Consider the following 22,868-nt stretch of genomic DNA (forward strand, 5'->3'; position numbering starts at 1 on the left):
TATACATTAAAATCTCTCCACTATTTGGTTTGCACATAGCTGCTTCATCAAAGACGATTACTTCAATCAGAAAGACAAACAATAACAAGCATTGGTGAGAATGTGGAGCAACTGGAACCTTCATACATCGCTAGTAAGATTGTAAAATTGGATAGCACTTTGGAAAACAGTTTGGAAGTTCCTCAATATGTTAAATATAGCATTATCACATGACCCAGCAATTCTACTCCTATACGTATACCCAAGAGAAATAAAAAATATATGTCCAGGGGCTGGCCCGGTGGCTTAGCGGTTAAGTGCGCGCACTCCGCTACTGGCGGCCCGGGTTCAGATCCTGGGCACACACCAACTCACCGCTTCTCCACCCATGCTGAGGCCGCGTCCCACATACAGCAACTAGAAGGATGTGCAACTATGACATGCAACTGTCTACTGGGGCTTTGGGGAAGAAAAAAAGGAGGAGGACTGGCAATAGATGTTAGCTCAGAGCCGGTCTTCCTCAGCAAAAAAGAGGACGATTAGCAGAGATGTTAGCTCAGGGCTGATCTCCCTCACAAAAAAAAAGATTAAAAAAAGAAAAAAACATGTCCACACAAAAACCTGTACATAAACGTTCATGGCAGCATTATTCATAATAGCCAAAAACAGAAACAACACGAGGGGCTGGCCCCGTGGCACAGCAGTTAAGTGCACGTGCTCCGCTGCTGGCAGCCCGGTTCAGATCCCAGGCGTGCACCGACAAACTGTTTGTCAGGCCATGCTATGGCGGCATCCCATATAAAGTAGAGGAAGATCGGCACAGATGTTAGCCCAGGGCCAGTCTTCCTCAGCTAAAAGAGGAGGATTGGCATGGATGTTAGCTCAGGGCTGATCTTCCTCACAAAAAAAAAAGAAAGAAAGAAAGAAAGAAAGAAACAACCTGAATGTCTATCAACTGATGAATGAATAAACAAAATGTGGTAGAGCTATACAGTGGAATATTGTATATATAGTATACACATATAAAGGAATGAAGCATTGATACATGCTAAAACATGAATGAACCTTGAAAACATTGTGCTAAATGAAAAAAGTCAGACACAAGAAGCCACAAATTATATGATCCTATTGATACGAAATGTTCAGAACAGGCAAATCCATAGCAACAGAAAGTAGATCTGTGGAATGAGGAGTCACTGCTAATTGGTACAGGGTTTCTTTTTGGGATGATGACAAGGTTCTGAAGTTAGATAGTGGTGATGGTTGCACAACTCTGAATATACTAAAACACAAATAGGGGCTGGCCTGGTGCCGTAGCAGTTTAGTGTGCGCACTCCGCTGCGGCGGCCCAGGGTTTGGATCCCGGGCGTGCACCGATGATGCACCGTTTGTCAGGCCATGCCTGTGGCGGCATCCCATATAAAGTGGAGGAAGATGGGCACAGATGTTAGCCCAGGGCCAGTCTTCCTCAGCAAAAAGAGGAAGACTGGCAGATGCTAGCTCAGGGCTAATATTTCTCACACACAAAAAAAATTAAAAAAAAAACCCAGTAAAAAAAAAAAACCACACAAATGGTACATGAATTTTTAAAAAATTATTTCATCTTTCATTGCCATTTTCCTTTTGTAACTTCTCATTTAACAACAAAAGGTACATAATAAAAATTAAGTTTCTCAGAGAATAACTTTAATGCCAGATTTAGTCTCCTTTTCATACGTCAATTAAAAATCTGTATTTAAATGCTGCTATCCAGAATCTGGAAATGTGAGTGCCAAAAACGCCCTTAAAGATCATCTAATTTAAGCCCTTTGATTTATAGATGAAGGGCAAAAAAATCCCAGGATACCAAATGTCTTGCACTAGACCACATAATGCCAGCATCAAATTCGGGTATCTTGACTTTCAGAACTCCAAACACATACATAAATGTTCTGTTCCGAACTATCTAGACCGGTAGATAGATTAAGCTACGCTGCAGTAACAAATCCTGAAACTAGTGGCCTAAAAAGATTTATTTCTTGCTAACATAAAGTTCAGTGAGGGTCTGGCGGCCCTTCTTCAACTTGTACGGACATCATCGGAACTTGTATCTTCCACAGTCATCTTAGCACAAAAAAAGCACCTTATACCTACACTTTACTACTTCCTACTGGAAGTGACACACTTCCTACTGGAAGTGACACTTCCCATCACAGCCCTTTGGCCAGAATTAGTCACATGGTGCCAATGTAACTACCAGACAGGCTGGGAAACACATGGAATACTGGGTAAGCATTACAGTCAGCCACAGCTGTCCACCCAGTCCAGCTGTGTGTTGCGTCGTTCCCATCAGATGTTGAAAGCAATTCTGATTCCACACAGGAGAGGCTGTTTTATAACGCAGAGTCCTCACAGTTGCTTTCCAGAGGCCAGGTGATTCTCATAGGCTGCTCTATGACATGATTCTTTGTAGTGTGTATGTATGCAGAGCGTGGGAGTGGAAGGTGGTGGGGAGAGAAAGGTCACAGATTCCTTGAGAAATTGATGAAAGAACACTCCTTAGTCAAACACGTATCCAAAACACCAAAGTTTCCATTTAGTTTTGGAATTGGAGCCCCAGGCGAAGAACCACCTGCCCTCCACACTCCTGTACTTCCCTTTCCCACAGAGGAAGGCTACAAAGAGCTGGAAGCAACAGGTGACTTCATGGAAACTGAACTTCATTCCTGCATCTACTGCTGGTCCAGCAGGTAACCAAGCAGGGGAGGTCTAAGGCTCAGGCTAAAGCATTCAAGGGAATCAAAGAGAAATATACATGGGATCCTTTGCACTCACACCACTCACTACCTATGCATCTATATTCTCAAGGTGTGGTCCTCAGACCATGAACATCAGAATTGAATTGCCCAGGACCAAAGGTACACCTGTATTAGTATAAATCTGTCTATAGGTCATATCAGTGTAGAGGGGGCAGTCATAACACCCACTGAACATGTTATTAAGAATGGAATTTTTTTAAGCAATTTTTTCACAAGATGCCTATTAACATTAACCTTACTAAGACTAGGGTGAAAAGAAAGAAGAAGCCAATGAAAACCAATCATGGCTTAAGGACTTCCTTCCCTGACACTGGAAAAAGAATACCACTCTTAATGGAATGACTATTAAAATGCTGATTCCTGGGTACAAGCCAAATCTAACGATCAATCTTTGGGGTATGAGCAGAGAATACGCATTTTTCACAAGATCCCCAGGTGATTCTGATGCATGCTATAATTTGAGAACCAAATTGGTCAGCTGAAAACCTGCTGAAAGCCACAAGGATGAAAACACCTGATCATGGACACCTGAAGAGGCTGACAATATAAACCCACTTAACACAACTCAGTTATCTCACCAATATTCCTATTCGTTCAAGAATCCAGAAAGGGACCCCCACCGCCCACAATGTGATAAATGACTCTATTTTTGAGAACTCAGGGGCTGGTTGGACAATCAATGAAAACTTCTGTTTATATCATAATTGCTTCTAACAAGACCACTTATTCTCACAGTTAAGCCTGGTGTTCCTAAGAAAATAAGCCCCTTAAGAAAATAAAACTGTTTTTTTTTTTTTTACTTATTCTTAATAGATCTGGTGTTCCTGTGCTGTTCTTTGCTGTAATCAAAACTAGACAATGTTGAATTCAAGGAAATCATGGAATTGAAATACCATTCAAGTTCTATCATTTTCAAATGGGATTTTGCCAAGAAATAATATGCAGTGAAGGTGGTGACACCCATCTAAGGAGTCGTCTTCATGGCAGTGATCATAACACCTCTGACAAAATACTGCTGGAAGCTGGGTGATGGGTACATGAGGTTCATCATATCATTTGCTCTACTGTTGTATATGACTGAATATTTCTGTAATAAAAAGTTAAAAATGCACACAAATGTATACAAGCACTTGGATATATCCCCCTTTTTCTTTTTTTTAATAAAATTCTTCTCAATGCTTGTCTTACTATTTTTTGAATGCTTTCCCCCCATATTTATCCGCCTGGAGGGCTAAAATATGTTCAATCCATTTAAGGACATTTCTGTACTTTCTTAAAAAGAATTTTCACTGGGAAAATGTCCACCATTTATGAATCCACTATTCATGCTACATGGAAATAAATATGCATTGTGAAAGACCTCAGAAGTTAGTTTGTAGCCAAGACTTATAAGATTTAAGTACTGTATTCATAAGTTTTAATGCTGCCCAAGAGTCTCAAACACATAGCAGAAAAGGACATTTTAGTGGATAAGTCACATCTTTTCAACACTACAATAATTTTAAAAGTTCTCAATAGATTAAAATTGAACTCAGACCTCATTACATCATTTAAAATATTCCTTTCTGCGATCAAAGTCATCAGCAATTTCCATTTCAAACAATAACAAAGAACATACCTGAAACTAGACAAAAGTTAAGTATAAAAGAGTTTTCTTATACCCATAACTGATAAGATATAAAAAGTGGTCATCCTGAGAAACCTCAAGAGCTTTCCTTTAGAGAACGCAGTAGATAAGAGGGTGGCCTTGGAGGCCAACTAACTGGGTAAGATCCTGGCTCTGCCACTTTCCAGCTATGAGACCTTGGGCAAGTTCTTTAACCTCTCTGTGTTCAGTTTCATCGGCTGTAAAATGGGATAATAACAGTAACTACGTCATTGAGTTAAATGAGTTTATACATATACAGCATATAGAATAATGTCTGGCACATATTAAGTACTAAATGTTTGACGATCTTGTTATCATTATCATTTGCACACAATAAGTGAAAGTAAGCAGGCCTTGTTATCTCTGCTTGTCTGGAAAAAAGTTACTGACAAACAAGAAAGGTCTGGAAAAGTCACCCAATCCCTGAACTGAGTAGATATCTAAGTATCCTAGGGCAGGCAGCATCGCATGTTTTAGTGATGGAATATCTATGATTTATGAACACAGAGAACAATTTTAAATCCATTTCAGTCACTAAGCGAACAAAGAAAATGGAGTGAAACAATTACTGTTGTCAGCAATAGTATGGCACAAAGTAGCTTCATTTTAAGATGGCACGCTAACTAAATAGGCCCATGTACTCACCTCCCCACCACCCCCAAATCCCAATGACATAACAGTAAAGACGTTCACAAGGGAATCACAGCATAATAGCAATGGAAGGGCTGAGCGACAGTCTATTTAAATGCTGGCCACTTTCTAGAAGATGGAGAGAAAGCAGAGGAAACTGTGTGAGAAGAGAGACCAGAGCAGAGCTGGACACTTCCCAGAACATGCAGAGCCCAAGGCAGGCAGAGAGGCAGAGCCCTTTTTCCTGGAGGAGCTGGATAAATGCCCAGCTTTGAGTCAGCAGGTACAGAAATCAGGAGTGGGAAATAGGTTCATTAACCTGATCTCCTCCATACTTCTCACTCCTGGTCACTGAATCAGCCAACTCCTCTTAAAGCAAGAGGACTGTTGGAAAAACAGGAAGCTCTTATCCATTACCTATGTAATCAACCCAGTTCTTCATTGATAAGGATTGATAAGTGAGAGAAAACCAAGAGGACAAAAAAGGACAACTACAATAAAAAGCAGATCAGACCCCAGAAGAAACATATATTTTAGGTTCCATAAAAACACCAGAAGAGAAATTCTAACTGATAACCTCAGAGAGATTTGAGAAGATAATAGATCCTTAAAACAAAAGCAAGCAAATCATAAAGGAAGCAGAAATCAAGAAAGAATTCTTGGAAGAAATATGATCGCCAAGAGAAAAATCAAAGAAATAAAATAAGGAGTGGAGTAGCATGTAGGGGATACACAACACACACACACACACACACACACACACACACACACACACTTGCTTATTAAATTTTTTAAAACAAGCAATGGAAGAATAAACCAAAAGCCAATAAAAATGTTTACCTATGAAGTACAGAGAAGAACAAAGGCAAGGGAGGACGCCATACTTCTCTCAGTCTACCTTGCTTTCTAGTTTTATCATTAGAACCATGTAAATATTTTATACAATTAAAAAACAAAAGTAAATCAAAAAGAAAACAATCCCTAAAATAAAAACAGACAAATGAACCTAAACTATTTAACAAGTTTCTGTCAATAACCACAATAACCACACAGAAGAATTATTTCGAATTTAAAACACTGTTTTGACTGTACCTCTTTGGTGTTACTTGTCAACAAACGAGAAAAGACACAAATATAAAAATTCAAAGAAATAAAAATTCTTTATTCTTTCATTTGAATTTGACATATCAGTCTGTAATCATGATTTATCTTTTTTCTTTCCAAAAAGTACATATTTAATTTACTGAAAAGACCTAAAAGAATTCACATCTCAGTTGCAATGAACGCCCCCAGTACTATTTCCCACCAAAAAGAATCAGAGCTCCTTATAGAAATGGCTGATTCTAGATCTGGGGTCAGAAACAAACAAGAATTCTTCTTAGGCCAGAAAGCAGGGAATCTATCTAGGACTACCCAGCTCACCTCAAAAGGACCCAGAGTCAACCTGGAGAATACGATTTATTAATGGCCAATAATGAGGCAATTTAAGCATCAAAAAGAGTAACTCTTCTGGAGCAACATTCATCAAATACATAAAAATTAAAGAGTTTGGACTTGGCAATGATTTCTTCGGTAAGACACCAAAAGCCAGGCAACAAAAGAAAAAAGAGACAAATTGGACTTCATCAAAATTAAAACTTTTGTACATCAGGGCCGGCCCTGTGGCTTGGTGGTTAAGTGCGCGCACTGCGATGCTGGTGGCCCGGGTTCGGATCCCGGGTGCGCATCGAGGCACCACTTCTCCGTCCATCCTGGGGCTGAGTCCCACATACAGCAACTAGAAGGATGTGCAGCTGTGACATACAACTATCTACTGGGGCTTTGGGGGGAAAAAATAAAATAAATAAAATCTTAAAAAAAAAAAAAAAAACTTTTGTACATCAAAAGGACACATCAAAAGAGTGTAAAGGCAACCCACAGAAGGGAAGAACATATTTGTAAATCATGTATCTGAAAAGGATTAATATCCAGAACATATAAAGAACTCCTACACGTCAAAAATAAAAAACCAAACAATTCAATTTTAAAATGGGCAAAGGACTTGAATAGATATTTGTCCAAAGAAATAGACAAATGGTCAACAAGCACATGAAAAGATGCTCAATATCATTAGCTATCAGAGAAATGTAAATCAAAACCACAAGATACCGCTTCACAACCACTAGGATGGCTATAATCAAAAAGACAGACAATAACAAGCATTGGCAAGGATGTGGAGAAATCAGAATCCTCATATACTGCCAGTGGGAATGTAAAATGGTGCAGACACTTTGGAAAAGAGTCTGGCAGTACCTCAAAAGGTTAAACCTAGAATTACCATATAACCAAGCAATTCCACAACTATGTATACACCCAAGAGAAATGAGAAATGAAAAACATATGTCTACACAAAAACCTGTATATGAAAGTTTGGAGCAATATTATTCATAATAGTAAAAAAGTGGAGACAACCTAAATGTCTATCAACTGATGAACAGATAAACAAAATGCAGTATAGCCATACAATTGAATCACATTATTCAGGCATAAAAAGGAATGAAGTACTGTCACATGCTACAACGTGGATGAGTCTTGAAAACATTATGCTAAGTGAAAGAAGCCAGACACAAAAGGCCACATATTGTAAGATTCCATTAATATGAAATGTCCAGAACAGGCAAATCCATTGAAACACAAAGTAGATTAATGGTTGCCTAGGGCTGGGTTGGATGGGAAGAATGAGGAATGACCACTAATGGGTACAGGGTTTCTTTTTAGAGTGATGAAAATGTTCTAAAATTGTGGTGGCGGTGGTTGTATAACTCTGTGAATATACTAAAAATCATTGAATTATACACTTTAAATGGGTAAATTGTATGGTATGTAAGGTATATTTCAATAAAGCTGTTATAAAACAAAAGATGAACCACTCCACAAACAATTCTCTCTTCAGAGAAAAAACAGATAAAATTTTCTCTCTTCTCCAGTCTATAACCATGTAAATCTAAATATCCACCCTTGATAATGTGGAAACACTACAGGAAATTCTTTAGGGAGATTAGTGAAGTTATTGTCTATGAAGTTCAAAGCCCAACCATTTCCATGTTTTTTGTCAGTTCAGAATGACACAAGCCATATTTAGAAATGCACTCCAGAAAAATGCTTTGAAGAATTTTATTATCAACATTCATGAATGCAAAATATCTATCCAGGCAACAGAAAATGCCTGAAAGTTTTAGTTCTTTGTTCTCTCTCTTCTTAGGACTCTATTTTTTTGGCTCCCCTTATATGTTATCATATCAAAAAGAGTCAAGCAACTCCATAGATGCTGACATGAAAAGATGCTAGTTCTCCTAGCTCTCCTCCTGCCCCTCTGGCTATTCTTAGTTGCCTATTTGAGCCACTCCTCCTCTGACAGACCTGAAGTGCTGTGGTTCCTCAGAGCTCTATGCTGTGCCCTGTCTTTCTAGGATCAACAGATTATCCCTGGGAGGATCCCTAAATCCATCTCTCTAGCCCAGATCTGTCTCCTGTGCTCCAGATTCTAAATACTCAACTGCCTACTGGACACGTCCCCAGATCAAAAGTCCAAAACCAACTCTCCCCAGTCCTTCAGTGTTCCTCCTCTGTCCTGGTGAATGGCATCACCATCTACCTACCTGAACAAGCCAGAAACCTGGGAGTTATCCTCTATTCCTCACTCTCCTTTATATCCAACTAATCATTTAGTCATATCCTTCTTGCCTCCTTAATGTCTCTCAAGTCTTCCCTTCTCTCTATCTTCAGTGCCAATCCAAAGGTCAGACCATCTTTACCTCTTGCCTGAATTACAGAGGAGCCTACTGAGTGATCTTCCAAATGCCTCAACTGCTCCCCTCTGGTTCCCGTGTGATTGTTCTAAAGTCAATTTTATCACATCTCTCCTGTTTAAGATACATTATGGCTCTCCACTACTCTTCTCAACTTTCTTCCCCCCAAACTCTGCCCGAAACTGCCCAATTCTTTGTGCCATCTTCCCTCTCACCATCTACATGTTCAGTTCCCTCTGCCTGGAAAGCTCCCCTGGCTTACTCCCACTCCTGGAAGTCTAACATTGATATCACCTCCTCCGGGAAGCCACCTTGACAAAGACTGAGCTGGGAGCCCCACTGTGTGCTACCACAACACTCTGTTTTCAGTCTCATCTTAGCATTATTTTTGCTGTATTGTAACATACTGTACCACAACTGCCAGTTCCTGTGTTTCCCTGCCACCTCCAACCCAGAGATCACTGCGCTCATTCGAGACAAGACATTCGAGAGCGTTAAGTACACTGTAAACACTCCACAGGTATTTGTTGAGTGATTAGTTCACCCTCAGTATTTATTTAATGGTTATTTCTATACAGCATTCATACAGTCAGCCTTGCCATCCACAAACGCAGTAGTTAAGTGCTAGAAATAAGGTTCTGCTTAAAAAAAAAAAAGCTACTGCTGACATGCCACGTTCACACAAGTAGTGAACAAAACGGACCGTTCATTAAGTGCCTAGAACGTGTCAGGCATTATATCTGGAGCTTCGGGTACATAATCTCAGTTAATCCTCACTAGAACCCTAAAACAAAACAGCTGACACTGACTGGGCACTAAGTGCCAGGCACTGTGCAATGCACTTTACATATGTTACCTAATTTAATTCTCGCAATGACCCTGTGAGGTAGCTGAGGCATCTAAAGAGGTTAAGGGAGTTCTTCAGGTTCCTGCCAATTGGCTAGGCAGAGCTGGGTTGGGGCCTGGTAGTCTGCCGCCAGAGGCTGAGCTCTGCATCACTGCGCTATTCTACCTCTGTCAAGTATCTAGACCACGACATTCGTTTATCACTCTATAGGCTTCTTGGAAATGATAGGAATCGAGCTGGAGCAATGAAAAGAAAAGAAAAGTGTTCTCTCTTTAGGAGATCAGACCCACACCCATTGCTGATGATACCCAAATTTTCAATTTTCCAGTCAAGACCCCTCTCTCCCAGGACTAGACTCATGAGACATCTCCTGAGGTCCTTCACATTTTAACTAGTCAACCTTCCATTCCCTGCTCCTCCTGCTATATTTACTGCCTTGGTTAAAGGCACTACCAACTCTGAGCTTAAACCTAGGGTGTTAGCCTAGATGGTCCCTGTCCTGTTCCCTTACCTTTCTATCCATAAGTTCAATCCCGCCAGTCCTGTTCCCCTGGTCTACAGCAACTGCACCACAAATGTTAGCTATTGTTACTATTACATCCTAAATGCCCCTCATTCTCTCCTTTATATCCACACTGTTCAGCTTCCAAGGAACTAGCCTTCTGGAGCAAGCAAGATCAAGGTTGAGAGAGAATGCTTTCTATCTATGAGGACCAGAGCCAGGTTGCCAGACACTCAGGCCCCAGCTCTTTCAATGAAAGCACACAGAAGGTATACTTCAAAGACGGCTTATTGACAATAGCAAATCCAAGCAGCAAACTAAAAATGTATGAGAATGTCAAATACTGGAATAGAAACTAACAAACAGCTCCAATCCCAAGGAACCAAACATTCTATTTTATTTTATTTCACAAAATTAGTAAGTCAGCATTCAATCCTTTAACATGAATGCTACACACACACACATACACACACACACACCAAGGAGACATTTGGCAATGTCTGGAAACACTTTGGGGTTGTCACAACCGGGGGAGTGCTAATGGGCAGGGGCCAGAAATGCTGGTAAATATCCTACAATGCACAGGACAGTCCCCCTGTCCACACAAGGACAAAGAATTAGCCACCCAAAAGGTCAATAGTGCCTCTATCAAGAAACTGCTAAACAAATGCTTTGGGCGCCTTCCATATTCAAGTTACCTAATGTATAAAAAGTTACTTCTTTCTGGAAAGATGATACAAACTTCCCCCATAAATTAAGCTACAACCAGGGTCATAAGACAGTAACAGGTATCACAGGAATAGAGGTGGGTAAATGCTAAATAAGTGGTTTAGAAAACAAATGCCACGAGTTCTGAGGCAGGAGAGTGCCACAGAGGCTGAGGCCCCCGTCAAACATCTCGAGGAACAGCCGGGGCTCCTCAGTTCACTCCGAGCCTGCCAGTCAAGGCCCCACAAAGTAACCAGAATCCACCTTTCCAGCCTTACTTGCAACAGGTCCCTTCAATCCACCTTTTTGCTCCTGCCAAATTGTTCACCTACAAGAGCAGCTGGGCCACAGGGCCATGCCCTCCCACCCCCACTGTTACTGTTGAAAAACCCCTCACCTACTTCACAAAAGCACTGCCTTCCTGCTGAACAGGACCTCCCCACCCCCCTCAAGGCTGAGGAGGACATGTCATCATCTCAACCCAATCACAAAATCACGTTCCTATGACTCCTACCGGAAGGTGGTAGCGAAAAGACAAAGGTGGAAAATGCTTTACACGGCTCAGGCCCTAAGGCCTTGTCCTCCACCACCTAAAATCAGAGCTTAGCAGCAGCCAGCCAGAAGCCTCCTCATTTCCTGTAGTTGCTTGGTAAAAATAGGAAGTGGGGGAGCAAGTTCACAAAGTAGAAACAAAAGTAATCACTGCCTAGCTTCCTGAACACAAATCACTGAGCAGGGAGGGTACCATTAAAACATCAAACCGGAAAGGCAGGCATGGAGAGCCAAAGCCAGAGGAAAGGAAGTGACACTTCTGGGTCCACCAAGCACCAACTATTTCTGTGCCCAGGAGACTGGCCCCTCCAAAAAATATGTGCAAAACTGGACACTAGCCTATTATACACAAACAGCCTCCAAGGAATTAATACCAAAGCATGGTAATTTTAAGAATCATGCAAAAACTCCTGAAACATCAAAGTCCTATCAGAGTAAAAAATGTCAATGAAAAAGTTTTCAGAAGGCCAAGATTAAACTACTTTTTTCTAGTCAAGCAGCAGCTACTAAAACTGCTGTTAAAAAGTTACTAAATAACTGATCAGTTAGCAAATATTATCCTATATTGAGCTATGAAAACTCAAGTAGAAAAAAATTCTACTAAATAAAAATTCTAACCAGTGCTAGAATATATCATAGTTAACATAAAGATGCTTCTGCACCCATCCCCCACCAACACGGGTCAACCTGTGAGTTGTGCCGGAATGCTGTAGGCACCCAGGGTGCAGAGGCTAACGGTGCCTGCTGTCAAGGAGCTTCTGGTCTAATGGGAGAAGGAACTGCCTCCACATGTGACACCTGACTGCCTCTCGTGCTAATACTTGGTCTGTAACAATTTATCACCACAAAATATGACATTCTTCTGCAAAAACAAAGCAAGTTATCATTAGCATATCTGGAGAGCTTTTATATTTGGTAATCTACAAATAACTAATAATTTCATTTAAGCAAAAGAAAAAAATTTTCTAACCACCAAGTCAACAGGGTTGAAATTTAGTTTCAAAATAACTAAGGTAAAAAAAAAAAAAAAATAGGCCAAATGTGTTAAACAGTCATATAAATGAAGGCCCAGGTTTAATTTTGTTTAAATTGAGGGTATTTTTTGGGGGGGAAGAGGAAGATCAAAGGCTAGTTTACTTTTTAAACACTCACTACAAAAAAAAGTAGAAAAGTAAATGAAATGGATGCTAATCATCATATATTCACTTTCATATGAAAAAAAACTGGTGAACATTTAATGGAAAAAACAATCCATTATTACGTAGTGCTGCTGAGGACAGACCTAGCTATCTGTCTGATTTTCTGGTAATAAGTCAACCTACTGTATTCTCAGACTCATGTTTAGTCTCCTTATGAAGTCAAAAGACTCTCAAACCCTGCTGCCATTAAAACAAGTATTAGAACTTTTGAAGGAATTTTAATAGAAGAACACTCTGAGCCAAAAAAATCTTTGTTAAACAGAAACCTTCCAAAGAAGAAAAATAAAAAATAGGGCAAGCTTTGCCAAAAAAAGGTTTACCCACAAACAACTACCACATATCACCAAAGGGTGAATCAAGTTGGCTCTTAAACTTCTGAAAAAGTTTGCTCAGGTAAAATGAAGTTTTTATCTATAAACTAACATGGTCTTGGACCATTAAAAATTTTCACATCAAATGCACCCAAGCACTATGAAAACATTGGCAACAACAAATGGTGCTGCTGATGGAAACTGAAGTGTAAATCAAGGAGTGGGAATAATTTACTTTAAAGTAAATCATTTTTAAAAATCACAAAGCACTGATGTAATTTTTTCAAACCCAATTTGTTAAAAATTTTCAAAAAAATCCTACATTGAAAACCTGCAGTTTATTTTTGTTACAGTGTTACAGTATGAAAAAGCCTTGTCCACTGGGCTCTGCTGAAGACTAGTTTTAGCCCAGTTATCCAAAATGTTTCCAAACTTCTAAAAGCAAGCTGAACTAGTGAAAATTAATGTAACCATTAGAAAGTTATTTAAGAAAACAAAATTCTATAGTGCTAGTCATTCTTAATAACTTGCACTGTGGAACTTATCCAAAATTAACATCAAATGGGGAAAAACAAGTATTTATCAGGAAGCTTATATACAAATAGGTAAACCAAACTGTAATTTGGAAATTATTTCTCTTACTACAAAGAGGAATTATATAAATTTTTGATAAATACACTTAAGATCAGGAACATTTCTGAAAATTTAAGGCACCCATGAAAAATTTTATCAATGAATAATTACAGCAGCTCCCTCCCCCAGGCTGGGAATGCTGACTCCAATTTTGCACACCCAGCAAGCCTTCTCATCTTTCAAAATGAACCGCAAGTCAGAGACATAGCTAGGGAGCCCGTTTCCCCCCCATAAACATTCCAGCAGGTCAAATATTTAGCAATGAGGACATTCAAGGAAACTCCTCCCCATCTCCCCTAGGCAGGGAAGACAGCCCTAGAGAGCAGGCCTGCAGTGGCTCACTACCAGGCTGGCTTCCAGGCTCTGCCACTTAACTAGGCCAAGAGCCTTCACATACTCAAGCATTTACTGAGGTCCTACTATGTGCACGGCATTGCTCCAGGCACCGGGGATGCAGCAGTGAATGAGACAGACACAACTCCTGCTCTCAAGGAGCTTACAGCCTAATGGGCAAAAAAGGAGAAAATGCTCATGTTCTTACCTTGTAGGTAACATGTTCCAATACGAAGAGATTTCATGGAAACAGGCACTGATACAGTGCAGTAGTGCTGGGTATGGGTTTAGGAGTCAGACTGACTTAGATGTGAATTCCTGCTCTCAGTAATTATCAGTTGAATGAATGGCACTTACTAACTCTCTGACCTCGAGCAAGTTACTTGAACTCTTGTGCCTCAGTTTCCTCAGTACTGTGGCAAGGATTAAATCCATAAAGCAGAGCACTCGGCACACCCTGAGTCTCACTCAGTACATGGACGCTCTTGCTCTGAAAGAGGCCCGGGACTAGTCAGAGGGCAGCATTCTATCTTATACTGATACTGTCTTATACATACTGCAATTCTTCCTTCTGGCCTACTATTAATAAAAAACCAAACTTTTTTTCCCCCAAATACCTCATAGTTACAACAACTTTCAAAAATATTACTTACCTTCCTGCAGCTCTGGCCCCAACTTCCAAAGTCCTGGCAACAAAGTAAAGGAGTGCTGCCCTGTGTCCTCCAGAGGGGAAGGCGGTCAGGGCGCCTCCCGTTTCCGGCCCACCACTCCCTGCCCACCGCTCCCTCCTCTTTAGCCCCAAGCTAGAAGGAAGAAGAGCGGGGACAAGGCTGAGGAGGGAACCACTTCGCATTATAAAGCACACTACCAAGTTACTCAAGCAAAGGATGTGGTGCATTCCCTCTTACCTTGAGACCCAGGGGCAGGACCAGACGGTGAGCTGGTGAGAGGAACCACTTTCGCCTCTCCCTGCCTAGGTTACCACAGCCTGCAGCACCCAAGCCTGAGAGCCCAGAAAGCTTTCCTCTGCCCTGTTCTCAGGCACACGTGTCCACCTCTGGGACCTGGAAGTGAGGGTCGGGGGGGTGGGGGAAGACTCAGGTATTCCCAGGTTTCCCAGTCATAATTACCATCTCACTAGCACCTAATCCCAAAATGTTTTTTTTTTTTTCCTGAGGAAGATTTGCCTGACCTAACATCCACTGCCAATCTTCCTCTTTTTGTATGTGAGTTGCCACCACAGCATGGCCACGGACAGAAGAGTTGTGTAGGTCCGCGCCCAGGAACTGAACCCAGGCCATCGAAGGCCGCCGAAGTGGAGCACACTGAACTTAAACACAAGGCCACGGAGCCGACCCCCTCAAAATCATTTTTAATAAGAAAATTAGATTTTTTTCAGGTAATATCCAGCTCTAATTCCACAAAGACTTTCCCATTATGATTCTTTGCAACTACCAATCTGAAAAAGCACATATCTGACAGTGGCCCAGACACTAGGGAACATTTCAGGCCGTCAAAACGGCCTGAAAAAAAAGGGGGTTACCATCTAGGAATGAATCCTAGAAATAGACTCAGTACATGCAGTGGGCCTGTATCAAGGATGCTCACTGGTAGCACTGTCTACATGCATCAACCTGGAAGTAACCCCCATGTCCTACATTAAGGGGTTCATTAAATCAATTACATAGGAACACCTTGCAGCCATTTCAAGATCAAGGCAGAGCTACCACATTTCATCAAACCTAAGAGGTTATCATTTATAAATCATACCACTATTATTTTATATATGCTAAGAAAAACTCTGCCATATAACGATGACCTGCCATCACATGACATATCCCAATTTCAGGCTCCCTCAAGACTCTTTCCTGTCTCGTTTCTCTGCCTCAATCTGTCTGAGACACACAACACCCTCGGAACAAGTCCCTTTGTGCCCTTTTCTCTCCTTCACTTTTTCTAGAAGTTGCCCATAATTAAGACCCACCATTTCGATGAAACCATCTTGCGCCCCTCCAGTTCCCACGGAGCCTTTCCTGAGCTTCCGCAGCCTCCGCTGCCATTGCGGTCATTAGCTTTGTATGCCTTCCCTTTCCACGGGAGTTGTAAACACAGAAACAGAGGCTGGACTCATCTTCACGTTCACTGCAGGGCACAGTACAGGGCCATACCACCACCACCACCACCAAGAAACCACACCTGTCAGGAACTCTTCAAGGACTTCACAAATATTAACTCATTTAAGCCTCACTATAACCCCATGAGGTCTCCCATCTTCAGAAAGGGTAAACTGGTAGAGAGGTTATGGGACTTAGAGGTTAGTGACTAGTAAGTGGCAGAGGCAGGACTTGAACCCAAGCAGTCTGGATAGAGCCCTTGCTACTAACCTCTATACTACATTCCCTCTCTAAATGACTGCTAGGTACATAGCAGACATTGTAAATTTTATTTTTATTAACTTTTAATTGAAAATACACACAGTAAAAAAATTCATACAGTACAAAAGAGTATGCAAGAAAAAGCTAGGTCAGTCTAACAGCCTAGATTTCTGAGGCCTCATCCCAAAGGCACCCAATGCTTCTTTTCTATCATCCCAGAAATTTTTTTCTGTACTTAGAAACCTATTTCATGTGTATGTCTCTCTCTCTTTTTTCCCCAAATAGGCACATATACACATTGTTCTACATTTCGCCTTTTTCACTCAATGATATTTCTCTGAGCCTGATGCATATCTGCACCATGCTGTTTTTATTCAATTCTAAGATACACATATTTTCACACTTTAACCCAAGATGGTTTCATGAAGTCAGAGGATCTTGGTGGGCTTGGACTTCATCAGGAAACAGGATGTACAAAAGACATAGAAAGGGGCCGGCCCCGCCCCGTGGCGTAGTGGTTAAGTGTGTGCGCTCCGCTGCTGGCGCCTGGGTTCGGATCCTGGGTGCGCACCAATGCACCGCTTGTCACGCCATGCTGTGGCGGCATCCCACATAAAGTGGAGGAAGATGGGCACGGATGTTAGCTCACGGCCAGTCTTCCTCAGCAAAAAGAGGAGGATTGGCATGGATGTTAGCTCAGGGCTGATCTTCCTCACAAAATCAATCAATCAATCAATCAATCAATCAATCACAAAAGACATGGAGGGTTGGCCTTGCAGCAATGTGCAGGCTGAATCAAGAGCAGAGAGACCTACTAGGTGACATTCAACATGTCACTTCTCCTGTAACACTAACTCCTGTAACACTAAGCACCTACATCACAAGGTTGTTGTGAGGACCAAATAAGGTAATATACACAAAGCACTTAGCACCAAACGTGACTAGCCCAGTGAGTCTAAGAGATTAACATAACACCTAACACATTGTTAGTGCCCAATAAATGAGATATTATTATTTCTTAAAGAGCTGGCCCTACTTTCCAACCTCATTTCCCTCTACTCCCTCATTCATATCTGCCCATCCTTTACCCTAAATCTCCTGCAGCTCACATACCTCTCATGCTTGCTCACCTCTACACCTTCGTACTCATCATGGCCCTGCCTAAAGTCCTCTCCCCTCCCTGTGTCGCTGGACTCACTCACTTTTTCACACAGTACTCAGCTCAGGCACAGCATTCTCCAGGAAGTCTTCTCTGATAACTGCAACTGGATTTTCTGGACAGGCAGTTTGGGAAGAGCCTATCTGTCACGACTTCTCATCTTCTGGTTCTCAGCTTTGTCAGTGTACCCAGGAGCAAGCATGTTCAGAGAGACTGATTCAGGCTGTCTAAGCTCAAAGATGGCTGATGTATTAACCAAAAGGCCAGTTACTAAGTTTATAAATCCTGATGAGAGCTAATATTTATTGAGCCACGTGCCAGGCAGCAAACAGGAAAGTGCTACTATTATCCCCATTCTACAGATGGTGAAACAGAGAGATCAGCCAGCATCCCAAGACCAGGATTTGACCCAAGCAGTCTGCACGCAGAGCTCTCAACCACTCACATTCTCTCTTAGGCAGGAAATCTCCATGTGAAGCTATGTTCTAATCAGAAGGTACTAGAAGCACGGAAGCAAACTAAGGGAAAGATTCTCCCGGCTAGAGGCATCAACAGGGATGCACCCATCTGTTTGGTAGGACAGAGGCCCAGTGGAGGAGTACACACAGCACCTCTGGTCAGGGCCCCCAGACAGTGCTACAGCCACATCACCCAATTCCTCTCTTGGACCCATCGCTCCAATTTCCATAGACACCATTCCAACCCTTTCCTTCTAGAAATGCGGTCTTTCTCCTGATGATACAAAATTAAGTTTAAACATTCTGGCTACAAACACATTCCAATCATGCCTTCCTGGGGTTACAGCTGGGTCAGTTCGGTTGCACTTACAGTTTTCCCTGAAATTCTCCAAACTACATTTAGAAAATGTCTCTGGGTTTATATCTTTTCTATAGATAGCTGATTTGTGTAACATTTATTCTGATTTCATTCTCAGATGATCATTGATTCATTCATTCATCAAATACTTAACTGCTCCCAGAACACTGTGTTCTAGAGCCTGGAGATAACACTAGTGAACAAGACAGGCAAGACCTCTGAAACCTGGCGGACCTTATTATGTGTCTCCCTCTTCTAGGCACTTATGATACTTTATGGCAAATGCTTATTTGGCTTTCTTCCCCAGGCTGTGCCTTTCAGCTCTGTATTCCAATTTTCCAGTATAGGAACTGGCCCATACTGTGAGTACTCCATAAAGGTAAGCTAACTAAATTCATGACTAAATTCAGTGGGTCTCACCTTTCTCATCCAGGGTGGGATCAGATTATGTCTGAAGTCCCTCAGAGCAAAGGTACAGAGTTTATCAAGTTGTAGGGACAGAAAGCACATGGCAAATACAACTCGAATCAAGAAGATGAGATGTGATATGTCAGCTGGTAAGAACCTTAGAGTCATGAATGACAGGCCACCTTGGGAAGCAATGAAGGGATCCATCACCTGGAGAAAGTATGGCCTCAGGAACACGTCCAGGGGTCAGTTAGAGGGAGATAAAGAAATGACTGGCAGCAAAGTCTGACTTGGGGTCACTGAGTGGAGGCAGGAGCGAGGTGAAGTAGTTCTCTGCCTAGAAGTCACATACTGGATGAGTGAGAAGGAGCATGTATTGGGGGGAAAGGGGTAGAGGCATGAAGCTAGGCCTTAGAAAATGCTCCCAGGCAGATGTGGGAAGAAGAGAAGCAGCAAAGACAATGAGAAAGTACAGTCAGAGTTAAGAAAATGACCACAATAGCTCCAAGTCAAGAAGGCCAACCAAGAGGAGATTTACAACAGCAAGAAAGTGTGGCTCACCATGCCAAATATTTATGGTCAAGGTCAAGGGAAATGAGTAAGCAGCAGCCACTCCACTCCTTCTATCAATAAGAGGACCCTGAAGAGGGCAGTTTCAGTCAAGATAAAGACACGTGAAGGACAACCCCTGACACATTCAGGCTGTGAACTTATATTAAAGAAAATGGCATCCTGCTTTTTCTGTAACTCCAAAATAAAGCAATTCCTTATTCAAACCAACATCCTTTGTCCATCTAGGAAGGTCATCATTTTTCACTAAGAACAAAGTCACAGGAGGGAAACAGAGAGAGTGGACATCCAACCCATGCAATGCCCCAGCCTACTCTCAGATATAATTATTCTCCTATAGACTTGAAAGACCCACGTGACATAAAGCTTCTGATGTATTAGGTTTCAGGTTTTCAACAGAAAATTCAAAATTTAGTAAAATTTTCAGCAGAATCACGTGCAACTTGCTTAAAATTTTAAAAAAGGATGCTTAAAACATGTTGTCTTCCAAAAATCCAGAGATAATTTTAGATTGAAAAATCTAGGCTTGCCAAGGGAATCTGAGAACTTTTCTATCTTGGTCTCCAATGCTAACCTACGTATTCGTGTGCAAAAATAGAGGAAGATTAGAATCTCAAATGCCAGACTGAAAAGTTGCCACAACAAACCTGAACTCTTCATATGGAGTTTGTTATCCTGTCAGCAAGGAAACAAATGAAACATCAATAAACTTTTTACTTTGCAAGATAAAAAGAAAACAAAATCTCAAACATGAAATATTTCCTGGACTTGTAAAGGAAAATGATTAAAAAAAAAAAAGATACTGTGAATGGAATTTAAAAAGGGCATATACAAAATCTAAATATCAAATTTGTAAGTAGTCCTTTACAAACACACACAGAACTTTAAGTCTAAAATATGATAAAATGGCAGTTATAGTTTATTCAACAAAATTGGGACAATTAACCATTTGGAAAACATTTCCTATCTTAAACCAAACTCAAATTTTAAGTAGATTAAGTAGCTAAAAGTAATAAAATAAAACCATGAAATGAGAAACAAACACGGGTGGAATTTTTTACAACAGTGGAAGGGAGAAGAAATTTTCAAACATGTCAACAAAGGAAAAAAATACTACCGTTATTTCTAAAATGAATGTTACCTTTGACCTCATTTGTAAATTCACCCTAAAACAGCAATCATACAAATCCTTTTGGCAAAACTATCTTGTGACGAATTGGAAACAATCTACAGGTTCATCAGGAGGGCTTGGTTAAATTACGGTATACAATGGCATACTATGAAGTCCATGAAAGTGGTAACACAAATCTGTATTTATTGATGTCACCAAAATGTTAGCAATCCTTGTCACGGAGTGGTAGGTTGGCAGATGATTGTCATTTTAAAAAGTATCGTCACAATACTTTCTGTGTTGTCTGGAATGCGAGGAGAATGAATTGCTTTTACAATGGGGGTGAGGGGCGGGAACAAGCTATTTTCAAATCCGGGCCCCTCAAGGTGAGCGTTTATCTGGCAAATTTTGTAAGGAGTATAAACAAAATTCTTATCATGCCAGCCAGGCATGCTTCTTTCCTCGCACCGCCGGGCGCAGGAAGACACACCCCTGACCCAGCGCTCGCCCCACGGGCGTGGGTCCTTCATCCTCGGCCCCGGCCCTCCCGGGGTCCCCGCGGAACCTCCCCCGGCCCGACTGCGCCAGCGAGCTCAGCAGGGCCGGAACACTGTGTTCCTCGGCGGCGCGGCCCGGCCCGGCCCGGCGCGGAAGGTGCGCGCAGCGGGCCGGGCAGCCGCGGGGCGGCGTGAGGGCCGCGTCCCCAGGCAGTCCCGGCGGACCCCGGCCGCCCACAGGCCGCCGTCCCTCCGCGGACTGCTCTGCGGGCTTCCGGGAGCGCGTCCCGGCGCCAGTCCGACCTCCCCGGCCCTAGGCGACCCGAGGGAGCGACCCCCGCCCCTCCCGTCCCGCGGCCGCGGGGTCCCCTCCGCGCCCCGGGTCCCAGGCACGAGCCAGGAGGCCCCTCCGGGCTTCCGTCCGCTCGGCCAGCGCCCCCAGAGCCCGGCGTCCTCCACAGCGGACGGGCGAGGGGCGGGAGCCCATGGCCCCGCGCCCTCTGGCCCCGAGCGGAGCAGCGCCCCGCAAGCTCGCCCAGTCGCTCGGCTCTGGCCGCGGCCCACCGCCCACCGGCCACCCCCAAGCCCGCCCGCCTGGGCCAGGCAGCGCCGGCTCGCGCCCGCTCCTCACCTGCGACGCACCCTGGCCCCCAGCGCACCGCCGGGACCGGCTGTGTACACCGGAAGTGACGTGTCCGGGCCGGCCCCGCCCCCGCCCCAGGCGGACACCGGGGCGGCTGCCAAGCGAGCGGCTGCGAAGGAACCCCTCCACTTGCGCGAGTGGGGCGGGGACGGCCTGAACCTCGGTTCCTGGGGATCGAGGACCTTCATATGGGACAGCTGGGGGCGGGGGGTGGGCGTTGAGGACAGACGGCCAGAGCCCACAGGGCTACCTCGTTCCTGCACTAGGGCTTGGCCTCCAGGTGGGAGGGGTCAACTGCATCTTCATGCAGATTTATTATTAAAATTGATCACTGAAATACTGAGCACTTAGTAGATGCCAGGCCCTGACAGGCACTGTAGGAACCGGATAATGCCCTGACTCACATAGGTTTATTCTCTAGTGGGAAACACAATAAAATGTCACAAATACGTGTGATTATATAGTGCCAATTGTGACAAGTGGTAGGAAGGGAAAAGTGGAAAAGGGAGGCAGAGTCCCCTGACCTAGTGAGGAGGGTGATCAGAGAATTCATTGCCTAGGAAATGAGCAGGAGTTGAGTCCTAAAGGGGAGAAGAAGAAAAAAAAACTTGGAGAAGCAGGGAGGAAACGACATTAAGGCAGAAGAAACAACAGCAGGTGTCTTCAATGGCTCTGTGTTCAAAAAACTAGGGTGGTGAGAAGATCTTAATGTGAGAGCATAGGGAAATTAATGAGTTTTAAGCAAGGGTGATTTTTACCATACTTGTGGGTTTAAAGGAATTACTTGGGCTACATTGTGGAGAAAGACTGGAGAGGGGAGGCAAGAGTGGATGTAGATTTGTACTCCCATGTTCACAGCAGCATTATTCATAATAGTCAAAAAGGTGAAAACCACCCAACTGTCCATCGATGGATGAATGGATAAACAAAATGTAGTATAGCCATACAATGGAATATTATTCAGCCTCACAAAGGAAGGAAATTCTGACACATGCTACAAATGGATGAACAGTGAAGGCATTATGCTAAGTGAAATAAGCCAGTCACAAAAGGACAAATATTCTATAATTCCACTTACATGAGGATGTAGAGTATTCAAGTTCATAGAGACAGAAAGTAGAATGGTGGTTGCCAGGGACTGGGGAGAGAGGAGCATGAGGAATTTGTAATTAATGGGCCCAGAGTTTCAGTTTGGGAATAAGAAAAAGTGATGGTTGCACAACAATGTGAATATATCTAATGCCACAAAACTGTACACTTAAAAATGGTTAAAAAGGTAAATTTTATGTATATTTTTACTACAATAAATAAGTAAATACATTTAAAAAAAGAGTAGATGTAGAAATCAGTTAGGAGGCTCT

General features: G+C 42.5%; 1 protein-coding gene across 3 annotated transcripts in view; it reads right to left on the bottom strand.

Moving 5' to 3' along the window:
* GARRE1 (granule associated Rac and RHOG effector 1) overlaps nt 1-21,553 on the bottom strand; it is a 79,850-nt gene extending 58,297 nt beyond the window's left edge. For 2 of the 3 annotated variants that reach the window (XM_058529121.1, XM_058529123.1), the window contains exon 1: nt 21,496-21,553. The gene's annotated coding sequence lies outside the window, so the exon portion shown is untranslated. The remainder of the gene's footprint in view (nt 1-21,495) is intronic. The other variant, XM_058529122.1, reaches the window with a different exon arrangement.
* Between the last annotated feature and the right edge of the window lie 1,315 nt (nt 21,554-22,868).

The sequence above is a fragment of the Diceros bicornis genome, chromosome 34, assembly GCF_020826845.1.
Source record: "Diceros bicornis minor isolate mBicDic1 chromosome 34, mDicBic1.mat.cur, whole genome shotgun sequence".
In the NCBI taxonomy this organism is placed as follows: Eukaryota; Metazoa; Chordata; class Mammalia; order Perissodactyla; family Rhinocerotidae; genus Diceros; species Diceros bicornis.